This window comes from Podarcis muralis, chromosome 1 (genome assembly GCF_964188315.1).
Source record: "Podarcis muralis chromosome 1, rPodMur119.hap1.1, whole genome shotgun sequence".
Lineage (NCBI taxonomy): Eukaryota > Metazoa > Chordata > Lepidosauria > Squamata > Lacertidae > Podarcis > Podarcis muralis.
Genome location: NC_135655.1, coordinates 49,399,615 through 49,419,549, shown reverse-complemented (window position 1 = coordinate 49,419,549; position 19,935 = coordinate 49,399,615). Strand labels below are relative to the sequence as shown.

At 43.9% G+C, this 19,935-nt stretch overlaps 1 long non-coding RNA gene across 2 annotated transcripts; it reads right to left on the bottom strand.

Moving 5' to 3' along the window:
• Positions 1-15,148: 15,148 nt before the first annotated feature.
• On the bottom strand, positions 15,149-19,280 carry LOC114595595 (uncharacterized). 2 transcript variants are annotated; one of them, XR_013392819.1, is made up of 4 exons: positions 19,203-19,280; positions 18,595-18,684; positions 18,130-18,175; positions 15,149-15,263 (listed from the first exon to the last, which is right to left on the bottom strand). It is a non-coding gene; the product is annotated as an uncharacterized LOC114595595 (long non-coding RNA). The 2 variants fall into 2 exon arrangements; XR_003706299.2 differs by having other exon boundaries at positions 19,188-19,265.
• Positions 19,281-19,935: the final 655 nt, after the last annotated feature.

Here is a 19,935-nt window from a genome sequence, read left to right as displayed (position 1 = left end):
GACTGGTGCCCACTTAGATTGGTAGGGGAGAAGGCAGGGAGACCAATAGTAGGTGGGGCCATAACCAGTGACAGCAAGAGCTAGCTAATTCTATTTTGGTCCCCATCCTTCTCCTCTGCCCCGAGTCCTACAGGGACAACACTGAGACTACGGAAAGGGAAGCTGCTACAGCCAGGGCCATCTCCCTAATAGATGAGGCTCCACTGGTGCAGTGCAAAACAAATATTGCAGCACACCTTGTAACTGCCACCTGCCTTGTAGTGTACAGCTCACTGCAAGAGGGATAAGGGCAGATGAGGGGTTTGCAATCAAAGCAGTGCTAAGGGAAATGTTTTCACAGGACGAAGATTTCTCCTTACACAATGGAACATTCTCTCTGTCTCCTTCTCCTGCAATACTTCTAAATCTGTTATAGGGCTTCCCTCAATCCTCCAGGACAGATTTGGGGATGGCTGAAGGAGAAGAGGGGGGAAAGTTCCCTCGCACAGGTGGAAGTTGTTCCACCTGCACCATTGTTCAGTTGAATCTACCCCATGGTCTCATTCTGCTGAGCTGTCACTATGCCAGCCTTCTGCCAGCATAACAGTGATTGCTTCCAGGCAGCCTGTTAAACGAGCATTCAGCCTCATTTATTTGCATTGAGATTAGGCAATGGTGGCTATTTAAGGAGGATTCACCCTGATTTGTCAGTCGGGCAATTAGACGGCGTTGTGTCAAGCAAATATTACCTCAATGCATTTTCCCATCGTTCGCCTGGTCACAAAAATATATTTTCGGTTTGTTTCAAAAGAGCTCCAAATCAGCTTTAATTGCACAGCTTGAACTTGCTGGGCTGTGACTGAATCTCACCTCCAAACAGTGGCAGTTTGGAAGCGCCTCTAGTTGTGATCTCATGCAGAGCTGGAACCACAGCAATTGTGTAGAACTGCATCAGAGTAGCAACAACAATTGCAATATTGTGACATCAGGACCTCTGGAGGAGCATTGGCTTTGGATGCAAGCCTATTCCTCCTCTATCCTACTCATAATTTCACCCATTTGTGCATCCAGTGGGGTCTCACCCCTAGAAGAGGTCACACAGACATAATGTCCTGCTGGCACAACAGAATTGCTACAGCAGCATAAATCCAGTTGTAAAGCTGCGCTGCATACTGTATCAGGAAATCTAGCATGCTTCCTACTTGAATTAATAACAGTGACCACATAACTGTCTACTTGGAAAGGTCAAGTGTCTAATTAAGAAAGAGAGAACATTAGTCTTTACAAAATTGCCAGTATCAATCCTAGGCTAGTTTGTCCTCTGGTAAGAGTGTTTGTGTCTCTCTTCTGACATATATTGTGTGCTTGAATTTGGGCTATGGGCTTCACCAGTCATAGTCCCCCCCCCCCCCCCCGCAGGTATATTCTGCAACATGTCATTGATGCAATAATAGTGTGTTACTGGTGGATTAATACTGGAACTCATTCCAACTTTGTAGTTGGTTTCCCCAATGTTATTGTTATTAGAGGACTATAGCGCAATGATAACATGATTTAAAAAAAACTGGAACATTTGTGACATAAAATATTACAGGATTTCAGGAGGATGTTATGGCACAAGCACAAATTTGAAAAGAAGCAGTGTGTCTACCCTAAAACATCTGAAGGCATAATGAGTATTGAAAGCAGGCTCGCATAGAATCACCTCAATGTCTTTGTGAGCACAACCATCATGAACTTGCAAAATAAAGGACTTATGGAGGGTCTCATTGGGCTTTTACCACAGGCAGGGCTGAGAAACCTTTTCAGCCTGAGAGACACATTCCCTCATGTCTAATGTTTCAGCGGTGGATGGGGCCAATGGTTGCAGCCAAGGCAAAAGCCCTAAGACTCACTTTGTATCTTAATTCTCTTCCCACAGTGCTTCCCAGGAGGAAGTACTAGTTAGCCTAACCCAGTAAGGCTGCACTTGCCATTGAGAGTAAGCCACATTTCAATCAATTGGACTTTCTTCTGAGTTAGCAGGCATAGGATTGAGAGTGCAGTATTTTTTTACAAAAATAAAATATTTTGAATTGCGTCTGAAAGGAACCAGGAATCTAGAGACAGAGTTTTTGGTGGATATTCATCACAAATGAGCTAAACATTCTCAATTCATAAAGAAGCCTGGGTTTCTCCATGCTTGGTTCGTCCCAGGTTTCAGGAGGTGTGGGGTGCAGGCTAGAAAGTATCTGTTGTCATGAACACATGTCAAAACCAGTTAGAGTGGAACACTTGGAAGTCCCATTGATTTAATATACTTAAGCATATCCTATTGAACCAAGAACTTGAAAGTACTTCAGTGCAATTCTATACCTGTCTCCTCAAAAGGAAGCCCCACAGAGTTGAATGGTGCTTGCTCCCAGTTAAGTGGAGATAGGATTGCACTCTTAGCCAAGGAACCTGATCTCATATTGTTTTTGTTCTTGGTTGTTTATAGCTTTCTTAACAGAGAAGGCATACGTTCTAGTTATTATAATTTAATTTGTACATGCATATGTTCCTAGGCAGTAAAAGCATCACTTCAGTAAATATACAATTTGGGTGGGGGGTGGGGCGGGGGGTGGAATTTTTAAAAAAGCTAAAGGACCCCTGCATGGTTTAATTCAGTCAAAGGAGACTATGGGGCGTGGCGCTCATCTCGCTTCAGGCCGAAGGAGTCAGCATTTGTCCACAGACAGGTTTCCGGGTCATGTGGCCAGCATGACTAAACAGCTTCTGGCGCAATGGAACACCATGATGAGTGTCGGAGCGCACAGAAATGCCCTTTACCTTCTCGTCACAGTGGTACCCATTTATCTACTTGCACTGGCGTGTTTTCGAACTGCTAGGTTGGCAGAAGCTGGGAAAGAACAACAGGAACTCATTCTGTCGCAGGGATTCAAACCGCCAACCTTCCGATCGGCAAGCCCAAGAGGCTCAGTGGTTTAGACCACAGCACCACCTGTGCCCCTGGGGGTGAAATACAGTACAGAGAACCACAGACAGCTATTGCATGTGTATGAAGAGCAGTGCCCATTGTGGATAATTGCAAATAGGAGTCAGGCAAGTCAGTTGTTACACACAAGCACTTCTGCATACATACTTGTCCAGTTCTGCACCTGTGGAGGGGCCCACAGAGAAAGAGGAAAGGCAGGTTACTTGTCACAGCACCACAGACAGCTCCAAGTGAGACATCTACTCTCACAAGGGCTGGAAGCAAACTGTGGTCTTCTGAACCTCTACCTCCAGTCCACCTCACAAAAACCCTGCCCACCTGTTGAAAACTAGAATCTCTTAAAGGGCCAACGCTCTGAAGTAAAGATGAACATTTTTCTCACCTGAGGTGAGCCCTGTGCTTTTGGAAAAGCAGTTTGGGAGGCACTTGGTTCCTTGGGTCCTGGAAAAGGTACTCATGAGAGTTGTGCTTCTGGTTCTGTGGGCTCCTGTCTGCCAGCTTCAGTGGTCCTGTGATCAGCAGCATCGGCTTCAGAGTCAAGAGTCCTCAACAGTGCCACCAACTTTATGTCCTAGTCACTGATGTACTCTGGGGTCATGATAACATTAAGGCATGGGTAGGCAAACTAAGGCCCGTGGGCCAGATCAGGCCCAATTGCCTTCTGGATCCGGCCTGTGAACGGTCTGGGAATCACCACACAGCAGGGCGCCTTCTCCTCCCTCCCTCCCTCCCTCCCTCCTGGCTTCTCCCTACCCTGCCTAGAGGAGAAAAGGGGCTGGGCTTTGTTGGTGCCAGCAGCAGCAGTACTTGAGCGGCTGCCATTTTAAGCAGCCCCTCTCTGGAGCCCTTTCGCGCGCCGCTCATCATCCCTCCGCCGCCACCACCACCAGCCCCTGCCGCTTGCAATACACAGGTAAGCAGCCACTGGGGCTTGTGGTGCTCTTGTATCATTTTTTCCCTTCAAAATATAGTCTGGCCCCCCACAAGGTCTGAGGGACAGTGGACCAGCCCCCTGCTGAAAGTTTGCTGACCCCTGCATTAAGGAGTCTGATGTTGTCATTACTAATTTTTAAAATATGGGGGGGGGGCATGATATGAGTTCCTCAAAATTTTGTGTAATTTGAGGAAACTGTTATTTTTTGCAAGTCTTAATTACTGAAATTAAGATTTTCATTTGACCTATTTGCTGTAAAGAACAAGCCAGCCTTTTTCTCACTTACTCATCAGTTCAAAAGGTGTCAGAGGAATAAATCAACTTGCCATTGCAATTATGGAGACTAGAACTAATTATCAACTTTTTCTTGTATTTGTCATTTAAGAGCCCTGGCTAGGACCACGGTGACCCCTTCTCTTATCTTAACTACACATCAAGTTCAAACCTCTGTCATATGCATAAGACATGTTATTAAAAATTTCCTTTTAGAGCTGTAATCTTGTTATACCTCTGATGTTGCAAAAGATTAGTTTAAACCTTCTGTCTTGGAAATTTAACTCACTAGATCAGATGTACTCCAGATGGTTTGGACTACAACTAACTCCCATTAACCCTGACCACTGGCTATACTGGTTTTCATGGGTGCAGCAATACAAATTGTATTCCAGCCATAGTGTCATCCATGTACATGGTGCTTTGCAAAAAAGAAAAAATGGTGGCCTTGTTATCGAGATAATGACTCAGGGAGACCACAGAGGTAGGGAAATGAAAGGAGAGGTAAACAGGAGAACATGTGACTGTTGCTTTTCCCAGTATTTATGCTTAGTTGCAACATGTTTTCCAAATCTTAAGAAAAAGAGAAGTCACTGGTGTCGCATAGTTTATGTGCTCCATAGTATTTAAGAGTGGATTGAGGAGTTACAGTGTTAAAAACTTTAATCCATGCTTTATTTTTGTAAAACAATGTTTAGGGGTACTCTCATTCCGTCTGAGACTCAGGAAACACTGTGACAGGAACTGAGGCCGCCATCGGGGGTAGCAATGGAACTGACGATTCACCATGCTAGAGAAGAAACTCATTTTTTTAATTAAAAAAAATGAGTTTCTTCTCCTGATAGATTCACAAAATGTTTAGGGGTATGCGTACCCCTCCGTACCCCCAGAATAAAAGCAATGGTTGTAAGTGCACGGCTTATAATTTTGTTTGTGCTTCCCTTTCAACTGTTTTAAAATTGGAGTATTGACAGCAGCTGAAAATTTCCAGGACTTGGGCTACTCTCAATTTTACCATTTCCCCCTCCTTTTTTGGATGGCAAGTAACACATAAACCAGGGGCAGGGGCTTTTTCAGCCCCAGGGCCACATAACCTCATAGGCAACCTTCTGGGGGCCACATTCCAGTGGTGAGGGGGCACAGAGGGAAATGTCAATGGAGCAGTGGAAGAAATTCTTAGCTGTCTACAGTAGGCTACATTTCAAATACACCAAAAACAGGGGTTTCTATACAAGCCCAGCATTCTCCATCTTCCATCCATGCAATCAAAGGGTATTGTCACATTGAAAGGACACATTCCACCCAGCAGAATGTGAGGGGGTGGTCTGGGGAGGGACGTGGCCTAGGTTGAGTCTGGAGGGCCAAGTACTGTAGAGAGTTCTTGAGAGCTACATTTGACCCCTGGGTCTGAGGTTCCCCACCGCTGCCACATAGGAATAAGAGAGGGACCTCCAGAAATCATTTCTTCTCCCACTGACCTGCCTCCCAGGGCAGACACTGAGTGATTTTGTGCAGCGCTCTCTCTATGGTCCTTTGGCTCTCAGCCTATGGCATTTGCACGTGTTATGGCAGAGATTTTTGCTCACAACTTGGAAACTTGGTATCAGGGAGGTGTTAAGGAAATCAGGTAAGTACAATAAATAACCACAGCTTGGGGAAAAAAAGACTCTCGAGAGGTAGTGGTAGAAAATTGCTGCTGCCTTCCATTCCCTTTTCCTCTCTGCTATGGCACCGTGCTAAAGAGCCTTCAACATACAATCACGTCTGTTTACTTACGAACGAACGTAAGTCATCTGGAAAATGGAAGAAAGCATCCCCGGCAATTGCAGGTAGAAGACATTTCTCATTTAGATGTATCCATAATGTTCTTTCCCCACAAATTGCTTGTCAAGCTGCCTTCAACATAATTAAGCTAAGCTAGTCAGACAAAGTTACTGTTATTTTTCAAAGAGTCTGTGCTGGTTGCCAGCTCCTTGACTCTATTTTTTCAGGACAGTTAAGCACAGTCGCCTGTGGCATCTCCCACAAGGAATTTAACCCTGCTTGTCAAAACCTCTGAATTGCTTGGAGGTGGCTTTATTTTTATTTCGCTTTTTTAAAGGCGTGTTGCTGTTTACCTTTCCTAACAGATTTTCATTTCTTACCCACCTTTTCTTTCTTATTCTTTTCTCTTTTTTTGATCGGCAAAGCTGATAGAACATCAATAGTTGAAAGGAATCTGTTGTGAAGGTCTGCTATAGAATCTTTTCATTTGTGCTGCTCTTTAGATTTTTTCTTTTTAAATGGCCACGTGATCAGTGGAATCTTTCACTTCTCATAGATCAGGCATGTCCAACAGGTAGATCGTGATCTACTGGTAGATCACTGGACGTCTGTGGTAGATCACTGGCTCCCCCCAAAGAAACTCAACAACTTTGGCTCCCCTAAAAAAAGGCTCAACATTTTTGCCCTGAATCCCAAAACACAGGGCTTTCCTTCCTAAGAAAAACTCAACAACCTTGACCAAAACCCCTGAAAAGCAGGTAGATCACTGCCAGTCTTAAACTCTGTGAATAGATCGCAGTCTCTTGGGAGTTGGCCACCCCTCTCATAGATGAAGCTTAAAACAAGAGCCTTTGTAGGAGCAGTGATTTAATCTGCCGGAGGTTCGTTTTGCTTCCAACTGTTGCAGTGACACAATGCATTTCTCTGTCCCTGCCAGTCCATGTAGGTGGGTTGAGTATAATTACCCACACTGGAATTTGGCCAGGATGTTGGTTTGAACATTCCTGTTTTCTACAAACTGTACGGAGAGAGCTTGAATATATCAGGGCTGCCGAGGACCCGTTTTCACAGTTTATTCAAAGCAGTCCCACCAACATCAAACTTTCCACCATCGCCATGCGACTGTACTGACTTGGACGAAAACTTCCCAAATTGCCACTGTGATTTTCTGCTTTAAAGTTTAACACTCTCTGTGTACCACCACCCACTGCATTTCTACTTATAAGGGCTGATGTGATTACATCTCAGAGCTGGATCGCAAGAAAATAAGGTAATTTTCTGAAGAGCAATTCATTGCAATCCCGGTATATAGGCTAACCATGGTTGGTTAGAGACACCATTTGCTGCTGTTCTTGAGATAAGTAGCAGAAGATGAGCTGATGAACCTTAAACCTCGGTCCTAAACAACTTCACTTTAAAATAAGCCTCTTTGGCTTTGATGAAATTTATTTCTATGTAAGCAGACTTTAGTAGTGAAGACAAGTAATGGGGAAAATCTAGCATGCCTTCGTTCTTATCACAGGCCAATTGACTAAAAGTTGGTTCTCTAAGGCAGGTCTTTTGAAGCATATACAGTTAAGATCACTTTATATGAATTAGTTACACCTTAACATCCATTTTACTCATCCTGTCATAGAAAAAAAAAAAAGGCTGTGGAAGAGTACCCTTTCAGATCGACTTCTGTGATTGTATGGAAACATGTAGTGGTAGCACTTCCTCCAGCAGCTATGCAGTGATAATCCTCTTATCAGTTAAAGGACTCAGGTAGGAGGTGATATGAAAGACCTATGCCTGAGACCAGGCATAGGCAAACTCAGCCCTCCAGATGTTTTGGGACTACAACTCCCATCATCCCTAGCTAACAGGACCAGTGGTCAGGGATGATGGGAATTGTAGTCTCAAAACATCTGGAGGGCCGAGTTTGTCTATGCCTGCCTAAGGCGCTGGAGAGCTGTTGATAGTCAGAGTGGACAAAACTGGGCTAGATCTGACCTGGTATAAGGCAGATATAGCTGGGATAAAGTATTATAATGCACAACAGCTGGCTGCATGTCTGCAGCTGCATTGGTGGAAACACCTCAATCCCCCTTACTGGAAGGAGAGAGCACATTCCAGGCACCCACCAATCTCTCTTGTCAGTTATCTGTTTGGTGGTACTTGGGACAAGTTGGACAATGACAACGTGGACCTAGAGTACAAGGATGTGATACTGGGTATTGTCACACCTAGGTTACATCTTCTGCACTCCAACAGCCACCTCCGATGAGCAGCAAAATTGGGTTTTAATCTCCTTGTTTGTGCTATAATAGTCAAGAGGTGTTCTCAGGCTTCTGGTAAAAATAGATGCTGTTGGGTCCCATACATTTAAAGGACTCTTGGACCACTTGTCAAGAATGCAGAGAACTGTAGCTCTGTAGGTTCGGGATTCTTAACAAGCTACTCATTCTAGGCTTCTCCATGACTGTTAAAGTGGTACAAGAGTGCTTTAAATATATGGCATGGATGTGTCATTGAACTTAATGGTTTGTTTTTAAGACATAACACAGTTGAGGCTTAGAGGGCTTCTCTTAAGGTTGGTCCAGCAGCTGGGGCAGAAGCTAGGCTGCTGTTAGGAGCAACAGTGAGCTTGCTGTTAAGGGATCTGCACTGTCTCCCAGTTAACTACTGGGCAACTGTAAGGTTTTACAGTGGTAAAGGTAAAGGTAAAGGGAGCCCTGACCATTAGGTCCAGTTGTGGCCGACTCTGGGGTTGCGGCGCTCATCTCGCTTTATTGGCTGAGGGAGCCAGCGTACGGCTTCCGGGTCATGTGGCCAGCATGACTCAGCCGCTTCTGGCGAACCAGAGCAGCGCACGGAAACGCCGTTTACCTTCCTGCCGGAGCGGTACCTATTTAGCGGAGTCTGTAACCTGAAGCATATGAAACCTGAGGTACCAGTGTACTGCGGTTGTATAAAGGCCTAATTAGTCCAGGACTGTTTACCTAAGATAGCGCCTTTTCTTTGCTCATCCTGCTTGAACCCTTAGATCATCAAGTAGACCCTCATGTGAGGGCCATACACGTGAGTGTTCATTTAACAAATATCTGGGGCACAGCTTTTTAGTGCAATGTCACCCACAATTTGGAAAACACGCCCCTGGAAATTAGGATGACACCAACCATTTGTTCTTTCAGGTGTCAGCTTCAGAGTTCTTTGGTTCATCCCAGCTTTTTCAGGGTAGCATTGCTGCTGGGTATTATTCTTATCAGGTTATACTTCTCAGTATATTATACTTGTCAGTTATACAAATGGATTTGTTGTATTTTTGCGGTTTCAACTTGGTAGTTTGTTTCCATTTCCATTTTTTGTACACCACCACAATATTTTCAAGCAACGGGTGGTTTATACATTCTTTAAATAAAGGATTAAATGTTTTGCTGTCTGAGGCAAAACCAGAAAGTGCCGCTCTCCTGTCCCCCAGCTGTAGCCTCACTCACTGGGCTGAAATGGCAGCAGCAGCTTCCGGTGAGATCTCCCTGGAAGCTGCCACCACTGTGCATCAACATTGCCCATGGGGTGTGTGTGCTGCCCCATGAGGAGATGTGCCCCATGGCATTCTGCCCCTCAAGGCAGCTGCTACAGCCCACCTCATGGGCAGGCCAGCCCTGAATAAATGGAACCATCTTATCAAACAAGGCAACCATCTCATCAATGGCACAAACAACATGGAGGTCTCGCTTTCCCACCCTGCTTCTGGAAGGTCTATGGCTCCTCCTACAATGATTAACCCTTTTCTGCCCACAGTACTGTTGCATGCACTCTGCCACAGTCTGAAAGGCAAGTCGAGATTTGGCAGGGCTGCATGTCATTTGAGCTTAAGCAATAGCTCCCAGCTGCACACACGGACCTCTGGGTTGCAATGTGTTTGTGGAATTTAGCCCAGATGAAACAAATTGGACTTCTTTCTCTGTAATGTGTTCAGGATCAGGATGCCAGACTTTAAATATACGTCCTCCGCATCTGTTAGAAGAAACTGACCCAGTAATTTTAAACCATTTTGTGATTTCTATGCTAGGCTTGTGGTTTTTATATAGACATTCATCTGAGTCTTCCGGCCTCCCCGCCCCCCCACCATTGTGTCAGCTGTAGTCATCTTCCTGCAGTTAACCACACAGTGTGTCTTAGTTACCAAGCATGCCAATAACCTCAGGATGCAGTTCTTTCTCATTGTGGCTAATGGAAGAGCTGGATGAAGGACAGGAAAGCAGAATCAGCGCAGGCTTGGCCGAAATAGTGGTTAAGCAAGAAGAGATGGGCTGGGGTGGGGGAGGAAAGAGGCACACATCTATTCTTGTGGTGTTCATATGAAATATTCACAATGCCATGGTTGAATGGAAGTCAAAGGACTGAGTTTAGCTTAGCTTGTCTCATATTCTGCTCTCAAGAAAAGCTCTGTTAGTATTATTATTTTTAAAAACAACAGAAAAATGCTGGCCAATTACTTTTTATCATCTGTATGGAACAAACTAAATAAGTAGGTGCCTATAGCCCATTCCTATGTTCTACTGCATGGTAGCCAAAAAAGACAGGATTAGGTGCTGTGCTCCCAACTGGAGCAGGACTGTAGCTATACTATAGCTATCTAGCTATATCTTGTGCTGATCTTGATAGCTAGGTGCTGCCTGTCTAGAAGGACCCCATGTATCCTATGGGTTGTGGAGATGGGCCTTTCTCTCTAACTCCCACCTGTCTGCAGGGAGTCTAAATCTGGCTGGGTTTCCCCAGCTGCTAACCTGCACCAGCAAATTAGCGCAGCAAGTGGACAATCCAACACTATATTTGGGTAAGTATTCCAGGTTCCATCCCTGGCATCTCCACCTGAGCTAGGAATTTCCCCATCCTCAATAAGCCTGGACAGCTGCTGCCCATCAGTTTAGACAACACTGAACTAGATGGACCAATGGTCAGACAGCATTCTGTGTTCCTGTGTACACAAATGCACACACTTGACACCTGCAAGGATCAGCATGTTACAACAGAATCTTTATCAAGGGAAAATATTCATGGTGACCCTTATTGAACAACTAGTTACCACAAACAGACGAAATGTGTGTGTGCCTGTCGTGCACGTGTGTGCCAAGGCCCCGTGACCCACAGTTCCCCTATGGAGCATGGACAAAATTATTTTGGTTTATGTGTTCAGATAGACTACAACTTTATTGTTTGCAGATGTGAGCAGTTTGGCTTAGGCATTGGATGAAGCCAGGCTAGGACTCCCACCTGTCTGCAGGGAGTCTAAATCTGGCTGGGTTTCCCCAGCCACTCTGGGCAGCTTTCAACAGAATATTAAAAACACGACAGGGTAAACCACCAATAGGAGGAGCTCTAGGACTTACATCAAATAAAGACCCCCCCCCCCAAGGGGTCTCCGTTGGGGTTGTGACATGGCCGGAGGCCCCGGATCCCTTTAACAGGATACCCTTACTGAGGAGGGGCAGGTGAAGGCTACAACCTCCCCTCCATCCAAACAAAAGCTTACCCAATGCCTAACCGCCACTCGACATCAAATGGCTCACCACCAATACCCTCACACCTGCAACCAATCCCTGATGCATTCTGAAATGTCATTCAAGCAGATATCATTGCCAACGTCGGAAAGGTGCACCCCATCACCGCAAAACAAGGCCTCCTGCTCAAAGGTGATGGCAGGGTGACGTATCACACAACTGCTCAACTGTTGCACTTTTTGCGCAACTGCGTGGTTTGCCTTCTTTCTGGCTCTTTCTGGTCAGGGCAACCACGCCAACAATGTCTCTCCAGCAGCTGGGACCAAATTATGGTTAAGTTTGGGTACAGGGTCACAAGCTTATCAAAGTCCTCCTTGATGTTCCAGGTTAGGTCGATGCCCTTTTCTGATCCTCTTTTTGATCACCTGGAAACCAGCAATACCCATGTTTACACTGCAGTGAAGGGCCCTGATTTGACTTCTAGTGTATATCCCATATCATTTCTCCCTTGGGTTCAGTTCCATCAACTCCTTCCTCTCCTTTATTGATTGTTATATTTATATAGCCATTCAAATGCTTCCTTATCATCCTTAACTACTGCGTTAAAGCCCTACCATTGACTTTCGGTTTCCTTCCTCTGAAATCTGCCTAGCTCTCCTGCTACTGTACTACTTCTCATTGCCAGTGAAGCAGTTAGGCCATTTTAAACATTGGACTTCACGGTCTTATTATGCTCCCTTCTTATTATATAGCAATGTGCATTACTTCACTTACTTCCAGAGTGGCAAGCCAGCCCTGCTGCGCTGGAGGGAGCTCTTGCATATTCTGCAAAATGGGACCCTGGACATCTGCCCCAATCACACCTCTGTCCATTACCAACGTGTAGATCCCTACGTATTGCTGATTACTCTGAGTTCCATTCTCTTCACTCTGCTCCATAACTGTTACTCTCTCCTGCCATTTCTGGTTTGCTCCCATCATTTATCTCCCCCCTTGACATTATCCTCACTTCCACACTTGAATCAGCGGGTGTTCTTTTTGAATGATTGCAGACTCCACACGAGGACTCTTCCGTTCCCTTTATAGAAAGTTAGGCTATAATGTGGTCATGAAATTGGATCATTATAACCACAATAAAAACACAGCTGTCTTCTTCTCTGCTTCATGTTGGTAAATCTTCATTTGAGATCCCTTGTGTGAAAGCATTTTACTGTATTTGATTAGGCAATACTGTGGATACCAAAGAGGACTTGATACTACTGGAACACATTTCTGAACGCGGTTTCTGAATGCGGATTTTGAGCAAACCTTGGGCTCTGATCTGCTGGAAATATAGTTTTCATTTTATTACTTTATCTGCAATGAATGGTTATTCATTTCCCTAATATTTGGTTTTTTTAATGACCAGCAGATTTTTACAGAGTTGTTATTCACACATCATACACACACAACAGATCATCTAAAATTAATGAAAAATACAATAAAAAGAGAAATTGATTTATTCCCATCTCTTGAGGACAATTAATGATGAATTTAAACTGATTATCTGGGAAAATACCATATTTAACATAACACACACACACACACACAGAGAGAGAGAGAGAGAGAGAGAGAGAGAGAGAGAGAGAGGTGGTTAAAACAATTTGTTGCATTTCAGAATGAAAAGATGCATGGGTGGAAACCTTTTGTTACTGAGTAATTGATCATGGGAAGAAGTGTTGAAAAAACCTCTTCCTAATCCTTCTCCACATAGAATTTGATTCAATAGAGTGAGCAAAGATCAGTTAATCACAACAACTTAAGGACTTCAATCACATGCATACTTCCATGGGAGAAAGCCCCATTGAACACAGTGACTCTGTTCACGCCTAACAATAAGCCAAACCATGGTGTAGTACAAATGTATGGGCATGTGGGCTTCCAGACAGATCATGGCCACTTGCCTCCTCCTCTGATCAGCTCTTGCTGCACTTCTGTGATCTAAGCCAGAGGTAGGCAACCTAAGACCCGGGGGCCGGATGCAGCCCAACTGCCTTCTCAATCCGGCCCACAGACGGTCTGGTAATCAATGTGTTTTTACATGAGTAGAATGTGTCCTTTTATTTAAAATGCATCTCTGGGTTATTTGTGGGGCATAGGAATTTGTTCATATTTTTTTCCTTCAAAATATAGTCCAGCCCACCACATGGTCTGAGGGACGGTGGACCGGCCCATGGCTGAAAAAGGTTGCTGACCCCTGATCTAAGCCATGGTTTGTCTTAGCATGCTGTCCATACTCAGACTCATGGTTTATTTCTTCCAGACAAACCATAAACTGTAAATCAAGACAAACCTTGATTACAGCTTGTGGTTTGTTTGGAGCTCACAGTAGCGTGGCACATTTGGTGGATTGTGAGGTCCTTGGGGTGAGGATGTTAACCACCTGGTGGCACCTGGCCCAAGGGTTGCAACTCTCAACAGGTCCTAACTCTCAACAGCATGACCTGGATGCTCAAATGCCTTTGCAGTCATCACATAACACTTTTCAGTGGAGTGAGTTCACATGTGTATTAATTTGATTATTCATTTCCAGTGTAATTCTTTGCATGTCTACTCAGAAGTTCAACAACATTCCCTTCCAGGTAAGTGTGCACGTAATATTGCAGCCTTTAAATATTTTAGCCCCCACCTTCCAATGGTGTGGTCCACAAGGCAGCATACAATTTGTTCTTTGAAACAACATTGTCATAAAAATAAAACAGCCTAAAAATAGAAGCCTATAAACACAGTATGATTAAAAATAACATAAAACACAGCACAACGGGAGGTAATGCAAAGTTAATCAAATGCTGTTAAATGCTTGGACATTTTTTTTTTTAATGTGGCCAGGTGCTTGGTGAATTAAACATGTGGGATCCATGTCATTTTCATGGCTCTTTCCAGCTGTGATTGATAAACCAGCTTGGGGAGGGTGGTTTTGAGCTAGGAAAATGACAGGAGGGTAGAGGTTTAAGCAACCTGTACCCACGCTCACTCCTCATGTTCATTCACAGCCTGACTTTTTTGAGTTCAAATAAACGCAAAGGGAGAAACCACGGAATGCTGTTTAATGTATGGTTTCATGAGCTTCACTTGTCCATCATCATTAAGTTTATAGTGCCCAAGTGTAGAGAAATCAACCCATTTACATTCAAGAAAGCAATTAGAAGTTAGAACATTTGAACAGTTTCAGCGAAGAGGAATTATCCTCACAGGAGTCAATTTTCTCCATCTTTGCTGGAAGCCAAGCATTCCCTTCTGTCTGTTTGGGTCCAAGTGGACAGAGAGTGGAAGAAACTTGCTAGCATTTATGACCTACCTTTTTAGTTCATGGAGGGGAAGGATACAAATGAAGAGAAGCAAAAATATCAACTTGATTTTTTTCGGGATCCTTAGCATTTTAGTAATAGGAAGAGGGATCAAGAAAGATCCCTGGCCAGGCTATTTGGATTCCTGGGGACAGCCATGTTTTTCTGGGAGTGATGGCATGCCATCAAGCCCTGTTGCTCCCAAGGTACAGTAACTTGTTCTATGTTCAGTCAAGGCGTGCTCATTCAAGCAAAAGTCCTTGTATCCTAGCTACTCAGGTTGGCAGTGGTTGGATACATCCTTTCAGAAGGTTTAAAAGGAAATTATTTTTATTTGGAGGGGGGGCAGAATGGATAAAGTGTGTAACCTTTGGATCACCTTATAAGTTGTTTAAAATTTACCTTTATAATTAGTGTTTGTGGATGGATTTTTATGAATTTGCGCTTTAACATCTGCCTGGAAACAGGATGGGACAGATCTCCGGGAATTGAGATGCAATGGACTTCAGTAGTTATGTCCATCCCTACATGAGGAAGGAGAAAATAAGAAGTTATTTGCTTCATAGTTTATAGGTCGGCCCATAGTTTCTACAGCAGTGATCCAGTGGAACTTGCCATGAACATTAAGGGGATATTCATGTCCCAAGAATATGGGCACATGCACCAAGCTGGGGAGTAATGATTTGCTATGACTCCATGTTGTGTTACTATACAGTACTATACATAAGAACATAAGAGCATGCTGGATCAGGCCAATGGCCTATTTATTCCAGCATCCTATTCTGATAGTGGCCAGACAATGCCTAAGGGAAGCCTGCAAGCAGGAACTGAGCACAACAGCATTCTTTTCTCCTGCATCTTATAGCAAGAAGAGTTTGGATTTGATATCCCGCCTTTCACTCCCTTTAAGGAGTCTCAAAGCGGCTAACATTCTCCTTTCTCTTCCACCCCAAAACAAACACTCTGTGTGGTGAGTGGGGCTGAGAGACTTCAAAGAAGTGTGACTAGCCCAAGGTCACCCAGCAGCTGCATGTGGAGAAGCGGGGACACAAACCCGGTTCACCAAATTATGAGTCCACTGCTCTTAACCACTACACCACACTGGCTCTCAACTGATATTCAGAAGCATACTGCCTCCAGATTTGGGGTCTCTTCCTCACATTCTACCTGAATGCTACTATAAACCTGGGTGAAAACACCCGGGGTTGTACATAGTTTGAAATGGCCCTTACAAGCTACACATATATATCAACAGTTTTGTGACTCGTCCATTTCCAAGTGGGTTTGGGGCCTGCCAGGAATCTCTTCTTCCAAGTGCAAATAAAATAGCTGGTAATGTAAGCACACTCTGTACTTCAGAAGAGAAACATGAAACTCCACAATGTGATAATCCCCACTATAGCTTTGACGTTGGGGCGGGGGGGGGGGAGATGCTGGAAAATATCCAGAGATTCTTGTGGATGTCATTATTAAGTGGTACTCTCTGCTCTTGCTCTCTGGGCCTTGTCTTTTCCTCAGGCAGCCTGCCCAGCCATCACTAATCTGCTTGGACAGTGTGGTCCTACCACACACTCCAAATATTGGCAAAATATTGTTTCCTGGCAATGATGTAACTGGTATCTGGAGTTGCTGGGAAGCAAGAATGACCATGTGCCAAATGGCCTGTGACACTGAACCCATCCTTTCCAAATTTCATTATTCTTCCTCCCTACTCCAACTCTAAATGGCAGGTGCCAGTGCAATAAAAATTAATAATAATAATAATAATAATAATAATAATAATATATTTTATTATTTATACGCCGCCCATCTGGCTGGGTTTTTCCAGCTACTCTGGGCGGCTTCCAACAAAAGATTAAAAATACATTAAAACATCAGTCATTAAAAACTTCCCTAAACAGGGCTGCCTTCAGATGTCTTCTAAATGTCATATAGTTGTTTATTTCCTTCACATCTGATGGGAGGACGTTCCACAGGGCGGGCGCCACTACAGAGAAGACCCTCTGCCTGATTCCCTGTAGCTTCGCTTCTCACAGTGAGGGAACTGCCAGAAGGCCCTCGGTGCTGGACCTCATGATGGGGGTGGAGACGCTCCTTCAGGTATACTGGGCCGAGGCCGTTTAGGGCTTTAAAGGTCAGCACCAACACTTTGAATTGTCCTCGGAAACATACTGGGAGCCAATGTAGGTCAATCAGGATTGGGACAGTGGCATGCAAGAAATGGGTGGGGTTAACTCTTTTTTTGTGCTCAGTACAGCCCTTATGAAAATCCTGCTTCCTGAGATGCCTTTTGTCCCCAAGAAGAGAGAGTTCATTGCTAGCTTCCCTTCCAGGGCTAATAGCTGCTTGGTGGGGAATGGGCAGGAGGGATAACTTTCTCTAGACCATGACAGGGGATGAAAGGGCTTCCCCATATGTGTCATGGTCCCCATCCTGATTGTGTCTTCCTGGGACCTGCTATTTAGAGTGTGGGAGGGAAATAGCACTTGAAGTGATATATTTTGTGTCACGCATAGTGTGATCACCAGGCATTTTTATTCAGACAGGACTGGGTGACATGTCTAATTTGTTCAATGGGATGTTATTTATTTCAGTTTTATTGGGGGATCTGTACAAATATTTTACAATTTTGTATAAAACATTAATATACTGCCCTTCATTGTAAAAATCCCACAGCATCCTTTTCCAATAACATTTAACATAAGCTGGTGCTTTTTAACTGCTTCTTTGCCTCCTCCCCTTTTCATTCTCTTCATGCCATTCTAACATATGCCTCCTACAGGAAAAACAAAATGGGAATGGCCTGTATTGATTGTTTGGACATTTCTGTTAGGTAGGTTGGGTCGGGAGTCAGTTTTAAAAGTTGCTTAAGTTGTAAATAGAAATATGCCGTACAAGTTAGACCTACATTTAAAAAAGCTGTGTCCAGAGAGAAGCTTTGAGTTGTTTGTCAGGGAAAAGCCCCCCTTCCCAGCATGCTCTTTTAACTTCAGTCCCGTTAACCATGCTCAGTGGGAAATGCAAAAGGCTATCTGTTTGAAGTTCATGGCTGAGCAAAAATTCAAACCTTGATTTCCACAGCCCTCCTTCTATTCAAGTATACCAGAAGTGGTCTTCCAGATATGACCTTTTAATTTCATCTGTAATGTCTATTGATTCCTATAATTTCCTACATTTTCCCTGTAGCTAGGCAAAACATTCAATAAATTATCAGAACAAACAGAGTTGAAAATGAGATCATTTAGCTGGGCAATTTCCTTTCAATTCTGCAATGTGAGGTAGGAAAACAATGCTGCAGCCTGCTTTTATCTCATTAGAATGTTTCCACTTACGTTTAATGGCCACAATTAATTAACCTTCAAGCAAGAGCCTTTTATCTTAGATACATACCAGGATTCTGCAAAAAGAAGTCTGTGTTTTAGTGTTCTCTTGTTGACTGTTGGTTGAAAAAGACAAGAAAAAAAATACAAATGGCAAAAATTAAAATAATGCAAAAAACAAGTTTCAGATGGAAATTGCACTCCATTACCAAAAAGCCTGTATTTCAGATTTGAACTGATTTCAAAATAGCAAGGCAAGCAATGAACTGAAAACTCATTTGTGCACAAAGCACTGCAAAGTGTGGGGTGTAGTTTAGCTTTTTAAAAATATTCTGAACAAAGTGGGTAAACAACCAGAGACCCGTTACAAATAGTTTTCCCACTCTTTGTTTCTACACAGCTTTTATCTCTCTCTCTCTCTTTTTAAAAAAGCTCTACAATCTCCAGTTGCTTACACAATCATAGATTTAATCAACGGTTAAAAGGGTTTGTTGTAAGCAGACACAATCCTGACAATTACGAGATCTCAGCTTACTTGTGTCATATTGATAGAAACGAGCACATCATCAATGGTGTCTTCATTATACCAAGAAGGACAGAAATCACTATTATATGACAGAATCACCTGAGAAAATAAGAATATTTTGTCATTACTCCCATGCCCTGCTCCAGAATTCTCTTAACTGCCGTATATTGTTGACTCAGCATGAAAATAATGAGCAACCTTAGTCTGGTCAGACAAAAAGCAAAAGAAAAAAGCAAACATTTTCAACAAAATAACCATTTTAATTCCTTCATTATAAAAGCATTTTATTTGAAAGCTAGCCCACAGAAACATGCCAGGCACACTTGCATTCACAAAAATGGTATATATCAAAACCAGCTGTGGGCTCACATTTACTGTTATTGCTTGAAGAATTAATTTGTTCATTTATTTTATTAAATTTGGATACTGACTTGTCCACACCCTCAAGCCTTACCAACTAAAATTCATCCAGCACAACAGGACTAGACAGTGCTCTGGACACCCCTTGAGATTAATCTGCTATCATAGCGGAGCCACAATCCCGGTGGAGGCAAGTGATTATTTCCTCAAAATGCTTTGCAAAGAAGTGTACAGTGAGCTACCATCAGTTCTACCACCTCCTTTGGGCCGGACTGTAAGAAGCCCCACACTGCCCAGAAGAGCTCCGACTGGATGGCAAAGTGAGGATGCAATGCAGGCAACAAGTACCGTATTGGCTTGAATATAAGCCACATCTTTTTTCCAAAATTCTGACCGTGAGAAGTTAAAGTGCGGCCTAAATTCGTGACCTTACAAAAATTGGCTTTTACGATATCACTGCTGAAACAGACACACGGTAAAACGGAACAAAAAAAATGTTTTATTGTCAATTTGCGAGCTTGAGACAGTTGTGCAATTAAGTCTAATGTCATTCATTGCTTTCCCCATATTTTACAGTGCAGTAGTGATTTTTTTTAAAAATAAATTTGGGACGCGGGTGGCGCTGTGGGTTAAAGCTCTAAAATCAGCGCCTAGGACTTGCCGATTGAAAGGTCGGCGGTTCGGATCCCCGCGGCAGGGTGCGCTCCCGTCGTTCGGTCCCAGCGCCTGCCAACCTAGCAGTTCGAAAGCACCCCCGGGTGCAAGTAGATAAATAGGGACCGCTTACCAGCGGGAAGGTAAACGGCGTTTCCGTGTGCTGCGCTGGCTCGCCAGATGCAGCTTTGTCACACTGGCCACGTGACCCGGAAGTGTCTCCGGACAGCGCTGGCTCCCGGCCTATAGAGTGAGATGAGCGCACAACCCTAGAGTCTGGCAAGACTGGCCCGTACGGGCAGGGGTACCTTTACCTTTACCTTAGTGATTTTTTAT